At 37.4% G+C, this 14,864-nt stretch overlaps 1 protein-coding gene across 4 annotated transcripts in view; it reads left to right on the forward strand.

Annotated features, from left to right (window-relative positions):
• Positions 1 to 3,660: 3,660 nt before the first annotated feature.
• Positions 3,661 to 14,864, forward strand: part of NLGN4X (neuroligin 4 X-linked) — a 426,216-nt gene continuing 415,012 nt past the window's right edge. For 2 of the 4 annotated variants that reach the window (XM_021006227.2, XM_021006232.2), the window contains exon 1: positions 3,661 to 4,099. The gene's annotated coding sequence lies outside the window, so the exon portion shown is untranslated. Of the gene's footprint in view, positions 4,100 to 5,207; positions 5,766 to 14,864 lie in introns of those variants that run through there. The other 2 variants (XM_021006233.2, XM_021006229.2) reach the window with 2 other exon arrangements.

Below are 14,864 nucleotides of genomic sequence, written 5' to 3' on the forward strand. Positions count from 1 at the left end.
GTATATATATGATATATATATATACACACACATATATATATATATATATATATATATACATACATTTACATATATATACTTATATATACACAAGTTTCATTCCCTGATAAAATGTAAACCAGGGCTTGCCTCCTTTTCATTATTACCATTTTTAAAAATCTGGATGCCTATTGCTTGGATCATAAGAAATGCCTATTGTTTTACAGATAGACCAGAAGTGTGGGAAGGAGAACCTATATTAAGTAGTGGTAGTAAGAACAAGAAATGAAGGTATGGATCCTTCAGTTGCATTGCGATTGAAAATACCAAGTTGCTCTTGGCCGAATAACTTGGCCTCTTTGAGAGTGATACTTGTGCTGCTCCTTTCGCTGCTGTGAGGAAGTACTTTAAAATCTAAAAACCTTCTCTCACTCTTGTAGACATATACATATATATGATTTATTTTTGAGTGTATGGTTTTGACATGAACAAAAATACTGAAATCAGTTGGAGAAGAATATTTGAGAGAAGCACAAAGAGTTTGGTTTTGGCATTTTCAGTTTGGGATATCCAAATGTACATGCTTGTGAGCAGATGGAGTTTCAGGTCTGTATCTCAGAGGAGAAATCAGCTGGGAAGACATGGTTATATTATTTATCTACAGAGGGGTAGTAGTAACTGTAGGGATGAAGGAGACAGTGAAGACATGTACTTTATTGTATAGTTGAAGAAGGCAAAGACAAACCTTGGGGAATATCTACATTAAAGAGATAGGAAAGTTACAAATAAAAGAGGCAGAGGAATGAGTGGTTAGAGAGGCCATACCAATAGGGTAGTCTCTTTAAAGCCAAGAGGGAAATTATTAACTTTAATGAAGTGGACAGTCAAATGTTTTTCATTGCAGAAAGAGCAAAGGGGATGAGAACTAAATAAAGACCATTAGACTGAATGATTATGAAGTTACTGGTGAACTTTGATCAAGGAGTTTCAGTAGAGTGATCAGTATAGGATATAGGAAATTTTGAATGGTTAGAGGAATGGAGTATACACATTTTTAAATAATTTTATCAGAGAAGAACAAGAAAGAAAATGGATGTTAGTTATAGTAGAGGACAGTTACAGGAAGTTTCTTCATTAGGATTGGATTATAGAACTGATAAACTGTAGGCAGATAGGAAGGTGTTAGTGGTAAGGGAGATATGAAGGAGAAAGAGGTGGGGGATGACTGCTAGAACCAAGTGGTGGGGGATATGAAGGAACAAGATCAATAGCATAGGTCGTGGGGAACCTGTGCCTTTGAGGCCTGGTAAAGGTAAAGTTATCAACCTAAGAGAGGAGTAGAAATTTTCTCTGTACTAAGAGGAAAGGAGGACATAGTAGGTATGATGCTAAGTAATTTTGTGAAATGGAGGAAAAGACCTGATGGAGTTCAGATTGGCTGACATCAACCTTTTATGTAAACTAGGAAGGAATCTTCTATAAGTTTGGAATATGGTTGTGGGTGAGTCATTAGGAGAGAAGAGGAAGTTTTGAATAGTCCTCTGAAGAATTGTAATAGCTACCAACATTTATGGAGCAATTTAAGGTTTACAAAGTGGTTTACCTTTTTTTTTTACAATTCATTTTTATTTTTTCTCAATTACATGTAAACAAAAAATTTTAACATTATTTAAAAATTTTGAGTTTCATATCCTTTTCTTTCCTCCCTTCCCTCCACCCTCCTTGAGAAGGCATGCAATTTGGTATGGATTATACATATGCATTCTGTTTACACACATTTATGAAACAAGTTAAGACTTATGAAATGCTTTGTCTACATTACATACAATAACCCTATGAAGTAGATGCTATAAGTACTACTTTTTCACAGGAGAAGTGATATCATAGTGTCAGAAGTGGGATATGAACCTAAGTTTTTTCTGACCTCATGTGGCACTCTTTTCACTGTATAATTGTACCTTCACTTTCAACTATATCTGCTACTACAAACCAAGACAGTTGTGCCCTGACTATCCTGTCCTAATATAATAATTTAACTAATCCCTTTGCCACGACATTCTCTTTCCCCACTTTGCTCTTTTATGTACAAGGTATTGTTCTGATGACACCATTGTCCTGCTCAAAAACCTTCCATGACTCACTACTGTTAAGCAAATCTACTTGCAAATTCTTAACTTGGCATTCAGGGCCTAATCTAGCCACAAGCAACATTCCCAAACCATAAGGCACTCACTAACGCCTTACAGAAACTTTCAAAACTGGTCTACTTATACGTCCCCACAGAAACTATTTCTTATACCTAGAAGTTTATCCTCCCTCTTCCTCCTTTTCCTCCATATAAAACTGATACCCATTCTTCAAGGTTCTACAACCAATGGCAGTTCTCCCATGAAACCCTCTCTGATCTCAGAATCTAAGGACTCAGAAACATGCTTTAAAGATCACCTACCAAACCCAGTCATTTTTCAGTTGAGGGACCTATGGCGTAGTCGGATGAAGTAATAGCTCAAGGTGACACAGATAGTGAGTGGAAGGTAGTAAGTACTTAAACCTTGGTCTTAGTCTTCTGATTCCAAGCCCAGAATTCTTTTAACTATACCAGACTTTCTTTTACATCCTCTGACTTTGTTACAGTGCTCATTTAACACACATGTGGCTAAATATTGTTATTATACACATTTTATGTCCCCATTTGATGGCAAGTTCCTTCAAGACATGAAGTATTTTCTGTCTGTGTTCTACTCACAATTCCCAGTACCAAGAGTTGCCTATACTAGATAAATGATTAATATTTATTATTGAACATATGCATGTATTATCCTACCCCCCCAACTATATATTTTTAACTAAACTTTTCACATTCAGATCACCTTCAGTGCTGTCCACTGGGAACCTAGCTCATCTGCCCCAAGGTTTTAAACACCCTGTCACAGTATCCAAATCTAATGCTGGCTAAACATAAAATGGAACAGCAATTAAGGGAATCTAATAATAGAAGTAAACTTCATGGGGTACAGGATAATAGTATCTTATATGTACTTTGTTTTAGATGATAGCTCATATCACCCCCAATAAGCACATAGTAGGTACTCAAAACATTTAATGAATTTTTTTTTGTCAACCAACCACAACCATATTTTTACATTTGTATATAGATGTACTATTTTATAACATATGCAGGAAAAGGAAATAATGTATACAACTCTCAACTAACATTTGGGTGTACACAAGGTCCCTTGATTTAATGAATCTTTGCTGTACTTTAGTTACTAAAAATAAATAAAAACAGTGACACTATATTCAGAAATAATTGTTGTAGCCTCAGGAGGAGCCAAATACTCATCAATCTGACAACCAGTAGTAGATGTTTCTTGTTATCATGCTTACAACTCATCAGGATCTGTGGAAAGCAGGGTATTAAATGGTTAAATATGTTTGCAAATAGACTAGCATATTTTCCATACAGGATCTTTGAACAGAAATTAAGAAAAAACTGCAGTCAGATTAATTTTTCATGTGCATTTTTGGCATACTCTACATGTGTAACATACCCACCTGTTCAACCATACAGGCACCCAGGATAATTCTGTTACAGCTGGTTTGCACTAGGATTAGATGCTCCTTGCATTAGGTTGTAGATGTAGATATGGTTTCTGTAGTGATGAGGCAGACTGCAGAGATCTATTGGCTGCTGGCTTTGTAAATTTCATTCAGTTTGGTCCAATAGCAGAAGGAGAGAGTGGTACAGCCTGGACCTCTCTCCCTCCTCAATCTCTCTTTTTCTTGCAGATCAGTCTCTCTCCCTGTCTCTGTCTCTCTGCATAGGCAATCAGCGCTCTCACTCAGACATACACAACTCTTCCTTTCTTGCTCGGTTTGTAATGCATTTTGTTCCTGAATGTAGGTCATTTACAACAGAAAGCACCAATTTCCTCCAAACCCTGGGGTTTTTTTGGTGGTCTTTGCATTCCTTTGGACAAGAAAATCTCCTTGGATTGCCAAAAGGAGAGGAGCCTGGATTGATTAAACCCTCCTGTATCATGTTCAGTTAGGATTCCCTGGAAGAACCTGGCTGTGTATAAAGGACACTTAAAGCAGATGCAGCTTTCCCCCGACTAAGGTAGGTGCTAATTTCAGATACTCCTCTGTGAGTTTTTTTTTAAACCTTTCCTTTTCTTAATATTTGGCTTGCAGTTTTTACCCTAGCAAAAGGTGACAGGCTCCACTGCGGTGCTCTGGCTTTCACTTTTCCTGATATTTCTTCTTTTCTGTTTTTGGACAATACTTTCTGACATGTCTCCCCGATAATGTAGTATCTCAATGGGGTCCCTATGGGTGTATGTGTGAACATGTATGTGCATGTGTATGCACGCACAGCTACATGTATATCTCCACATACACATCTTATTTTGCCTTAAAAAAAACTGGAACGCCATCGGTTTGGAAGCATTTTGCTGCAATCAGCTATTTGAACGGCGCTGGGGGCTCTATGTGATGTGTTTACAAAGTAGCTCTGCCTTACATACAAATAAACAGAAGAGTGTGGAGGAGAGAGGGGGAAAAAATCTGCAGTACAGGGAGAGAAAAAGCAAAGCTACAATTTTCTGCAAACCGGGGAGATGAGAGATGAAGAAATAAGGAGCACTTCATGAAACTGTGAGCGTCTAGGTGCTTTTCCCCCTCCTTCTTCTCTAAGGAAATTGTAAACCAACGCGTCCTGGGTTTTTTGGTTAACCAAAAAGGAAAAAAAAAGAAAAAGAAAAAGAAAGAAAGCAGCCTTGGCTTGTGTTGCATTAAGCAATTCATCTTTTTCCCCCCTTCATCTGCTGGGCTCTGGTAAAATGACGGCTTGTGTGATGCATGGAATAACGCACGTGATTGATTAGAAACTGGCATTTCGTGTTCGGTTTTACTGGGAAAAGAGATCGTGGTGTGCAAAATACCTCGGGGGTAAAAATTAAAATTCGGTAGCATATCGCTACCTCTGCAAAGCGGAGGAGAGAGGGCAGCGTGGGCTTTTTCTATTCATTTTTTTTTCCGGGGGTCGGAATATGGTGGGGGATGGGGAACAGCGGGGGTGCCGGGTGGGTGGTGAGGAGAGGGGTTGGGGGGTGGGGAAGGAAACCGGTGGTTTTGTTTCTTCCGGAGTCTCTCAGAACCACTTGGGTCTGAGGGTAGATGCAGCTGCTGCTTCTACCCGAAACACCATTTCGAACCTCAGGAGGAAGAGAAAAGTTGGAAAATGCAGAGAGCAGCCCCTGGTTCCGGCACCCTGGCCTTTGGAGCAAGCGAAGCTCCAATCTGTGCCAGTACTGCCCCGTCTCTGGGTCAGGGGCTATGCTGCCCTCTTAGGAACCCCGCGTCTGGCCCACTCCGACTTCTGCCGTAGGAGGGTCTGGAGCTCTGACCCCACTGCCATCGCTCTTAAAAGCAAAATAGAATCCTAAAGTCCAAAGCGCCATTCTCCCTCTCCTCCCCCCCGCCGGCTTTCCCAAGGGGAAAAATTATAATTCCTACTGTAATTGCTCTCTACTTCCCTCCAACCCGACCGTTTGGATCCTCCTACCCCCGCCTCCGGTTTAGTCTGCAGGGCTGATGGCGAAAATCTACTAAACCCGCAGCCTTGGGGGGAGGAGGAAAGGTGAGGTGCAGTGTGGGGCCCCCGAAAAGCTGGGGAACTTGTGCTCGTCCCCCTGCCCCTCCCCCCTTCCAAACCATTCCCAACGTCAGACCTGTTTCATTACTGCCCACCTCCGGATAGGGTTCCCGGACCTGCAGAACAGCGGGTGGGTACTGAGCGGTGGGGAATTAGGAGTTGCATGAAGGGGTGGGGGTTGGGGGGAGTCAGAACCCTGGTAATGGGAAGGAGGGGGGAGGGGAGAAGGTGGGCTTGCAGCCGCAACGCGCGTGAGAAATATTGGTGCGGAGAGAGAATGGAAGAGAGAGAGAGAGAGAGAGAGAGAGAGAGAGAGAGAGAGAGAGAGAGAGAGAGAGAGCGAGAGAGAGAGAGAGCGAGAGAGAGAGAGAGCGAGAGAGAGAGAGCTAGGAGTTTCCCTCTCCACCCCTTGGTTCTGTCCCGATTCCCACCCCATTCTCCCTTTGACTCCCCCAAAGACTCTCCCTCCCCCAACCCCCCATTCATTGCAAGGTCTGTGCCGGCTCCGGCTCCAGACAAGACAAAATCATTCAGTCTCCCCTACCAGCTAGCTGCCCTCACAGCAGCAAGCCCAGATCCAGCCTCTTCCTTAACCCTGGGTTCTGCGGCTCCCAGAGCAGGTGGGACGCTACCCTCAGAGCGCGGCCAAGAGGCTCTGGGTATCTCCATCCCCAGAGCCCGTCACACTTGAGAGCCACAGATGAGACCCCTCCTCTCGAGGAGGCAGTGGAAGCGGTGGTCCGGAGACTTTCTCCCCCTCCATCTCCGGGGCCCTTGATCCAACCGAGTACTCTGGGAACTGATGAATGCCCTCTCCAGAGCATTCAGTTTTCTGCCCTCCTACGCCGGCAACGATCTCTCAGTGTTCTGGGTGTCCCGGTTTTATCACTCTTTCTGGAAAGACCCGCAGGTGGTGGGATCTTGAGGGAGACAGACCATGTTTGATATATTATTGGAATGATGATGGTGGTGATGATGGTGATGAGCCAGCTTAAGGTCCCAGGCAGTTAAAGGGATACTGAGAGATAGAGGGCTTGGGGTGGAGGGTAATGGAGTGGAAGCGGGGAGGTGAGGCGAAGAAGGAGTAATGGGAGAAAAAGACCCCCAAGTCAACTGGTATGCTGGTTATTTATGATATCTTAATGATCTTAATTCAAATAAATAAAGTGGGTGGTCTCTTCTGAAAAAAAAAGCCAATTTAAATCGTATCTGGAGAACTTGAAAAAATGGTGGGGGGTAGTTGGGGGCTATTGAAATGAGCAGGTGCTGTTCTTTCAAGAAGAAGCCACAAGGTGGTAGTATGGATTCTTCTTTCTGATTTTTATTTTATTTCATTATTTGGTCAGTTTGGGGTAAGATTTTTATATGCTCATATCCTCTATTCTTCAAGGGATATATAACAATCAGTTTTTTTTAAACACCAGGAATATTTTCCGAACAGTTTTCTGAGCCGGGAGGAGGGCAGTTTCCTCATTCTAATTCATCACTTGCCAAGATTTAAGGGGAGGGGGAAGTAAAGGAAAGTTCCGAGTTTAATTTGTTTATCCTGATGTAAGAGAAATGGAAGAATCCAAATGCACTGATGAAATAGAAACATCATTAAAGAACATGGACAAGAAATGGAAAAATGTATCTATTAAATACTTTGAATTTGGAATTTGGCTGATTTTGGTGATGCAGTTGCTTATCTCAGCCTACTGCATGATTTTCCTTGGGGTGTACAGCTTTTCATGGAGTGGAAGAGTTGTAATGATTATGAAATTGAAACAAAAATCTGAATTAAAAAAGGATTAGTCCATTACCTTTAGCTGTCCTTTTTGAAAAGAAATCTAACCATCTTCAAATATACTGAAGGGATTTCCCTGTGTAGAAAGAGGAAGAAGGTTGGAGGACAAAGGCACATGGATGAATTAATTTCTTGTTCCCAGAAAATCTCTGGAGCTTCCATTTGCCTCAACATTAAGACCATCATTGTTACATTAACTTCCTTGCTAATACAAATGATCTCAGATTAAAAATTCAGCAATATGCAACCCATGAAAAATTCAAATAGACAATTGCTATTAGATATTTTAATACCTTATCTTCCCAGTGATATAAGAAAATAATTTGGGGCACCATAGCAAGCTGATAATTATTTCATCAGTTTTAAATCATGGATAAAAAAAAAAAAACAGAGCTTTGCCTTTTAGAAAGGGAATTGATTATAAATTTAGTCCTAATTTTTATTGCTTTTTATATGAACATCATTAGTCTTTGGTACTTTCATTAAGTCTCTGGGTATTTTCTTTGATGGCAGAATTGTTTTCCTTTGTATTTTTTGAAAGAGTTTCTGTTGCATATCATAGTGGACCCTAAATGTACCACCAGGTAATTACAAACTAAATCTGAAAGCAGTAAAAGGTACTTGATAAGTGACCTAGTGCTTTATAATATTTGCAAAGAATTTTTATGGTATTTTATTAGTAAGTAAATATATTCTAAAGCTTTAGCCTGGAATATTAGTTCTTAGTACTTGAAGACTTTTTTCAGAAGTCTGGTTTTGGTTACATCTTTCCCACCCCATTTTTTTCTAGTCATATGTATTTTTGGGAGGGAGGAGATAGATACTATCTCCACTCAAAATAACCCCACCCTTGTTATATTTATATTATGCAATTCATGGAATTAGAAAATTTAAAGTGTCTCTTTAGGAGCTTCTTTTAGACTACTTAGAGTTTGTCTGTATTAATTCCAGGACAGTAACCAATAGCTAATGAGATGTCCACTAAGAAATAAGCAATGATGCTTCTTTTGTTGCTTTTAATATTCTATCATTTTAAGTAGTCCTAAAGAAAACTCTGCAAGATTGTAGTAATAGTGCTTAAAAAGTTATATTGTCATTAAATAATGCTTATTCCAACAACATGTTAGCAAAAAATGTTGTGAGACCCTTAAAACATTCCGGTTAAACAGTAAGAATTTTTTTTAGAAATGATTCCTTAGTTGATTTTAAGAAAATGCTTAAAACCAACATACTGAGGTGTGACTCCAGTATTGGAAGGTAGACTGGACACATATTCGAAGCATATCTAAATCATGTTTAGGTACGAGGGAATACCTTTTTAAGGACTATGGTACATGTACTTATTCTCATAATGAGGGGGAGAAAGTTTTCTGAGTGGTTTAAATGATTTACCTATTTACTGTAGTGTTCTTTGAGTGATGATAATTGATGTGTGGTAGTAAGTAAATTAATTCCAGTAGAGATCAGTTGGCATATGTGTGTGTCTATAGTATATATGTGTGTGTATAGTATATGTGTGTTCAGTTGGCTATTATATGTATAAACATACATGGATAGACAGAGACAGACAGATAGATAGATAGATAGATAGATAGATAGATAGATAGATAGATAGATAGATAGTTAGCTGAATGGATGGATGGATAGATTTTTTTGGCCTGTGCACATCACAGGCAAAAGTTATGATGGCTACTTAATTAGATGATAAAAGTCAGAAAAAAAGAATCTAGATGATCTGGACTATTAAGACAGCTTACATAGAAATAGGCTGTTATGTTCCTCAGCTGTGTTCATTTACTGAATATTTTTTGGTTTTGTCAGTTTCTGAGTACAACCCACATTTGGCCTTTCAAAGGACCACACTGTTCACTGATAAGTGAATGACATTAAAAAACAGATACTCATTGGGGGAGTCAGTAGGGTGAGGTTGGGGTGTGTTTTACCACAAGAAACAGAAAACTGCTTAGAGTTTGACAGTTCTTCCATATAATGACAGTGAATAAATATAGAAGGAAAGGATCTGTTTCTGTTGTAGCCTGAATTTCTTAAGCTCACTAGAACTGGAAGAAAAAAAACCCCAATAAAACTAGTCTATAAACATTAAGTTGGCAGTGGACCGCAAAGGTCAATATGGGGAACTAATCTCAAAATGTGGTTTGTTTTTCCTCCTCATTGTTCAACTTAGGTGTGCTCACCTGATGTTTGCAAAACTTTTATGGTGTGCTCACCTGATGTTTGCAAAACTTTTATGCTCCTTGTTTCTCCCCATTATGCTCTTCCCTTTCTTAATAGTTCTTAAACATTTGCTTTAGTTACTGAGACAGAGAAATAAAAATGTATTAACATTACTAATAAAAAGTGATAGTTAACAAATCTACATTTTATAATCATAGAAAAAAGAGATGGGAAGAGATTATGTGTTAATTAGTTGAGGGTTAAAAATTCAAGGAGATAAAATTTTTATTTAAAGATGGTGTGAATGAGGTCTGACATGTGACTTAACAGCTCCTTCCAAATGTGTGGAAATGACCCCAATGTTTTGTTTGGGTTGTTGTATTTAAAATAAACTTTATATAAACAGTGATATATGACATCAGCAAAGTGTTAGAGTTGTGATAAAAATAGTGAAAAGTTGCTAGTGATGGCCACCTAGAGGATTTCAGTTTTTCTCTCAGTTCTACTCTAAAATTTTAGTTTCTTTGCATTGGAAAATTCCTTAAAATATTTAGGAATACTCAATTCATATTATAACTTGTGTCTTGTTTTTACAAGATCAACATTCACAACTAAAATACTATTTCAATACCATTCCCCATATTTTCCCCTCTAGGCTTTTTGGAAGCTCTATTTTCCAAAAATGCAATCCATTTAAAGCAAGAAGTTTTTTTTTTTTTTATTAAAACCCATAGACATATGACTTTATATGTGAACCGTATGGTCACATAGTGGATAGGACAACAGGATGACCTTGGATGCAAGAAAATCAGGATGCATATATTGGCATTTGAACATGGGCAAATCCGTACCCCAGAAAAGTCTTTAAGATTTTAAGTTGCAGATGAGTTGTTGATTTGACCTAGTAGAGGGACTTTCCACATGGAGAGCTTCCTATTATTGAAATCTAAACATGTAAACATATATTTATTTGTATATATTTCTGTTTGTATGGAAACATACCTAGAGAGATGCATAGATATATCATACATAAAACAGTTACATATTTACATATATATGTGATTCTATTTCCCCTTTGAGTTGCATTGTTATTCAGTTGTCTCAGTTGTGTCTGACTCTTTGTGAGTTGCATTACTTTATAGAATTTGAGAAGTTTCAAAGAGAACCATGATTAATAAAACTGGCATTAAGGTATAGTATAAAAAAAGTAGTATTATCAGTTAAACAAGAAGCATTTATTAAGCACTTATTAAAGATCAAGTCCTTTGCTAAGAGCTGGAGATACAAAGAAAAAAGGAGGAAAAAAATGGCTCTTCCTTCAAGAAGTTTACATTTTCGTGAGGTAGACAATGTATTTAAGGTGGTTGATTACTTTAAGCAAAATAATTTTTTTTAATTCGATTTTCTCTTTTTATCATAACTGTACTCTGGATTTGTACAAATATTGTTTTGCAGTATTTAATTTTTCATTATTAATATGCATATAAAGAAATCTACTGTAGTACTAGAAGCATTATTCCAGAGTACTAGAAGTTTGTAAAAGACCAGCCTCAGAACCAAAAAATCTATAGAAAGAATTTTTTTCCTTTCCAGAGTTTTCCATCCCCAAACGATGATCCTATGTGTTGTAAAGAATAAAAATAACCTTGTGTTTTGAAAAGAAATGTTTTCAATATGGATGCAAATAAACAGCCCTCTGTTGCCTGGAACATACTGCAGATATACGTAGATATCTTATGGTTGGAAGGAGCCTTCTATATGGCCTAGTTCAGTCTCTTAATTTTAACTTTGTAACTTATAATACATGTTGTTAGTAGCAGAGGGGAATTTTGGACTTAGATCCTGTACCTACAGCCATGCCTCTTTCCACTATTTCTTGTTGATTACACTAGTCACTCTGATCCCTTGCAAAAATGATACATCACCTAAAGGCAAAAGTAATTGCCTCCTTGAGAGAGAAATTTTTCTGCATACTTGTTCATGTTTTTCATTTGTTTGCTTGTTTTTCCTTAGAATAATGCATTTTTAAGAGTTCTAAGATCATAAAATTTGAGAGAAGGAACTTCAGAAAATATCTAATCTGACCAATTCCCCCATTTTCTAGATGAGGAAACTGAGAGACTAATCACACTGAATGTGAAAGAGGAAGGATTTGAAACCAGGTTTCAGGATCATAGGATCTTCAGATTCCAACGAGAATGAGTTTGCATTTAATTAATGAGTATTTGTTAAGCACCTAGTATGCACCAAACACTGCTCTAGGTACAGACATCATTGTGGTATTTTGTTGTTGTTCAGTTGTTCCTCAGTTGTATCTAACTCTTCGTGACTCTATTTGGGGTTTTCTTGGTAGAAATAGTGGAATGGTTTGCAATGTCTTTCTTCAGCTCATTTTACAGATAAGGAAACTGAGGCAAACAGAGTGAAGTGACTTGCCCAGGGTCACACAGCTGGTAAGTGTCTGAGGCCAGATTTGAATTCAGGAAGCTGTCTTCCAGACTCAAGGTGGGCCATCCTATCCACTGCGCCATCTAGCTGCCCCTGAATAATGGTAGCAGAAAATAGTGATAGTATGGGCTATAATCTAGGGTATGGTGTCAATAACCTGAAAGCAAATTTTTTTTAAATTTGTTTTCATTATTCTCCTTTCTAAATTCAATGACAACTTTTCTAAATAGATATTACCAGTTGTATGGTTTGTGATGAATTAATATTATACACACAAGATTAAAAAAAAGTCTGTCTCCCTTAACCTCGCTGGGCCTCTTCTAGGGAGGAATGTTCATTAAGATCCCTGTAAACTCCAAACTGAATGTTCAGGTATAGGTATAGTCTCTAAGCTCACTTTCCTTTTTGCCTAATAGGGACCTAATGAATTCTCACTGATTGATTGATTGCAATACTAAGCTTCTTAAATTTTGGACTTAGAAAGACATAGACTGCTAAGGTAACTGCGTAGTCTATTGACTCTGAAACAATTAAGCAAAAGTAATTTCCTCCTTGAGAAATAACATTTTGAGCATCTGTGTCACCTTTCATTCAGGCTCTCAAATGGGTGACTTAAAAAGATAGTCTCCATCTACAGACCGTCATCGTTGAAGGTACACAATTTATTTCCCTCTGGTGCCAAAAGTTCTGTACTTGGAAGTTCTTTAAAAAACAAAATGTTTGTGTGAAAGAATGGAGTGAGCAAAGGATAGTCAGAAGCCAGGTTTAATAGATACTTCTGTTCTGTGGTTCCTGTTTTACCTGAATTATTTAAGTTCAATAGCATTAACTCATTCATACTGCACATACCATATACAATTGAAAAATCTAACAGGTAAGCATAACAAGTGTTAATTAATATAGGATTTATTGCCCTACTATGTAAGTCTCCCTTTGTGTACAACGCATTATGATTATGAGTTATAAGAAAGTTATAAACTAAAATGTGTAGTAAACACCTAAAATATGGAAATAATAATAAAAAAGATAAATGTTCTTAAGCAACTTAAAGTAGGGAAGATGTAAAACATATCTGTTCTATAAAACAATATATTAAAAAAAATATAAGCAAGTCTTCAGCTTAAAAGCAGGTCATGTTTTATAAGATTCTTCCTTCCTTCCTTCCTTGCTTTCTCTTTCTCTCTCTTTCTTCCTTCCTTCTTTTTTCCATTTTGACCTTAGAACAGAATTTACTGTGGAAATTATAATGCTAAGTGTTCCAGTAACCCCCACCTCCAAATTTATTTAATCCAGAATAGAGCTAAAATATAATAATAAATTGGAGTAGTAGTAGGGCCAAAAGTACTATAGTTGGCTACATTTGGCTTTTGTGGAATACTGTGGGAATCTGATCATGATTTAAAATTTCTGTGTGAAAAAGCATCGTGTAATATTCAGGGAAAAGGCAACATGGTAGCTAGAATGCTTATGCTCTGTCACCTGGTTTGAGATAAGAATGCCTCTCACTGTACATATTTCCTTGCCATAACACAGTGATCCCTGGCCAACATCTCAACAGTGAAAAGGAAATTTAAAAAAATTGGAGAATATTCTATCTCTGATAGTCCAGAACCCTTCACCAAACCACTTTGAATCCTCTTATCCCTTTCAGTGGGAAAAGTGTTTAGTTAAGCATAGATGTTATTAAGTCATATGTTTTTAAGTCAGAGAACCGGCTCTTTATTTGATAATCTCTTTGGGGCTATTTTTGTTTCTTTTTCATTTTCAGCTGCAAAACAATTTGAATCATGGACAAAGGGGAGAGATTTAAAAGTGAGAAGGGAATGAGAAGTTATATAAAGATAGGTTAAGATAAGAAAATAGAGATGGGAATAACTGTGGGGTAGGAAAAAAACAACTATTCTCAGATATAGTAAACTAGTCCCCATATATCATATTTCTAAGCCTAGCTAAATTTAAAAATGTTTCAAAATTATTTTGTTCTTCGGGTTTCCTAGGGATTAAAGACCATAATTGGAACATAACAAAACCTCAAATACAAATTAATGATATAGTGAATAATCGATATGCAATGAAACTACAAAATCATAAGATTGACACTTATGTGAATATGGTAGCACCAGTCTCATTGTTTATAGGCAACACAACCTTATAGGAAACACTATTATGTTTCTATGAATCAGTTAACAGTCATTATAGTTTGTGATCATTTCTAAGCATGAAAACTAATATACTTTATTCTAAAATTTTAAAAGTGCAAGATTGGTTCTACATATAAGGGCTATATTTCCCCATTGCATCCATCCATTTCTTTGAGTTTTCTAAGTCCATTTAGTTAGGTAAAACAATATTTGTTTTAGATAGTGTCATAAATATGTTCTAATATTAAAAATTAGGTGTTGATTTATTTATAGTAATGTTCAGAAGCAAAATTGCTGATTGTGAATCCTTCTAGTCAAGTTGACCTTATTGGCATGGTGACTCTTGAAAATGAGGAAAGTGATGCTAAATAGTAGGAAGAAAAGTAACTGAAATATGAATCATATTGTCAAGTCAATAAGCATTTTAAGTGATGACTAATGTGTGGGGCATCTACACATATGACCTTTATTACTGTTATGTTAAACTTTTGATTGCCTTATGACAGCACCAGTTGTCATAGTGGAATTTTTATTTACTTATTATCCCTAAACCCTAGTGTCATGAAATACTGACTTTATTCCACTTAACTTGGTGGCATTAGGGTACTCTGTTGAACAATGGGGAAAATCATGAATGTAATGTTAGGTTCATTTAGAATCTTATTTAGTGTAGAGTAGT

Source organism: Phascolarctos cinereus, unplaced genomic scaffold, assembly GCF_003287225.1.
Source record: "Phascolarctos cinereus isolate Bilbo 61053 unplaced genomic scaffold, phaCin_HiC Scaffold_726;HRSCAF=1367, whole genome shotgun sequence".
Lineage (NCBI taxonomy): Eukaryota > Metazoa > Chordata > Mammalia > Diprotodontia > Phascolarctidae > Phascolarctos > Phascolarctos cinereus.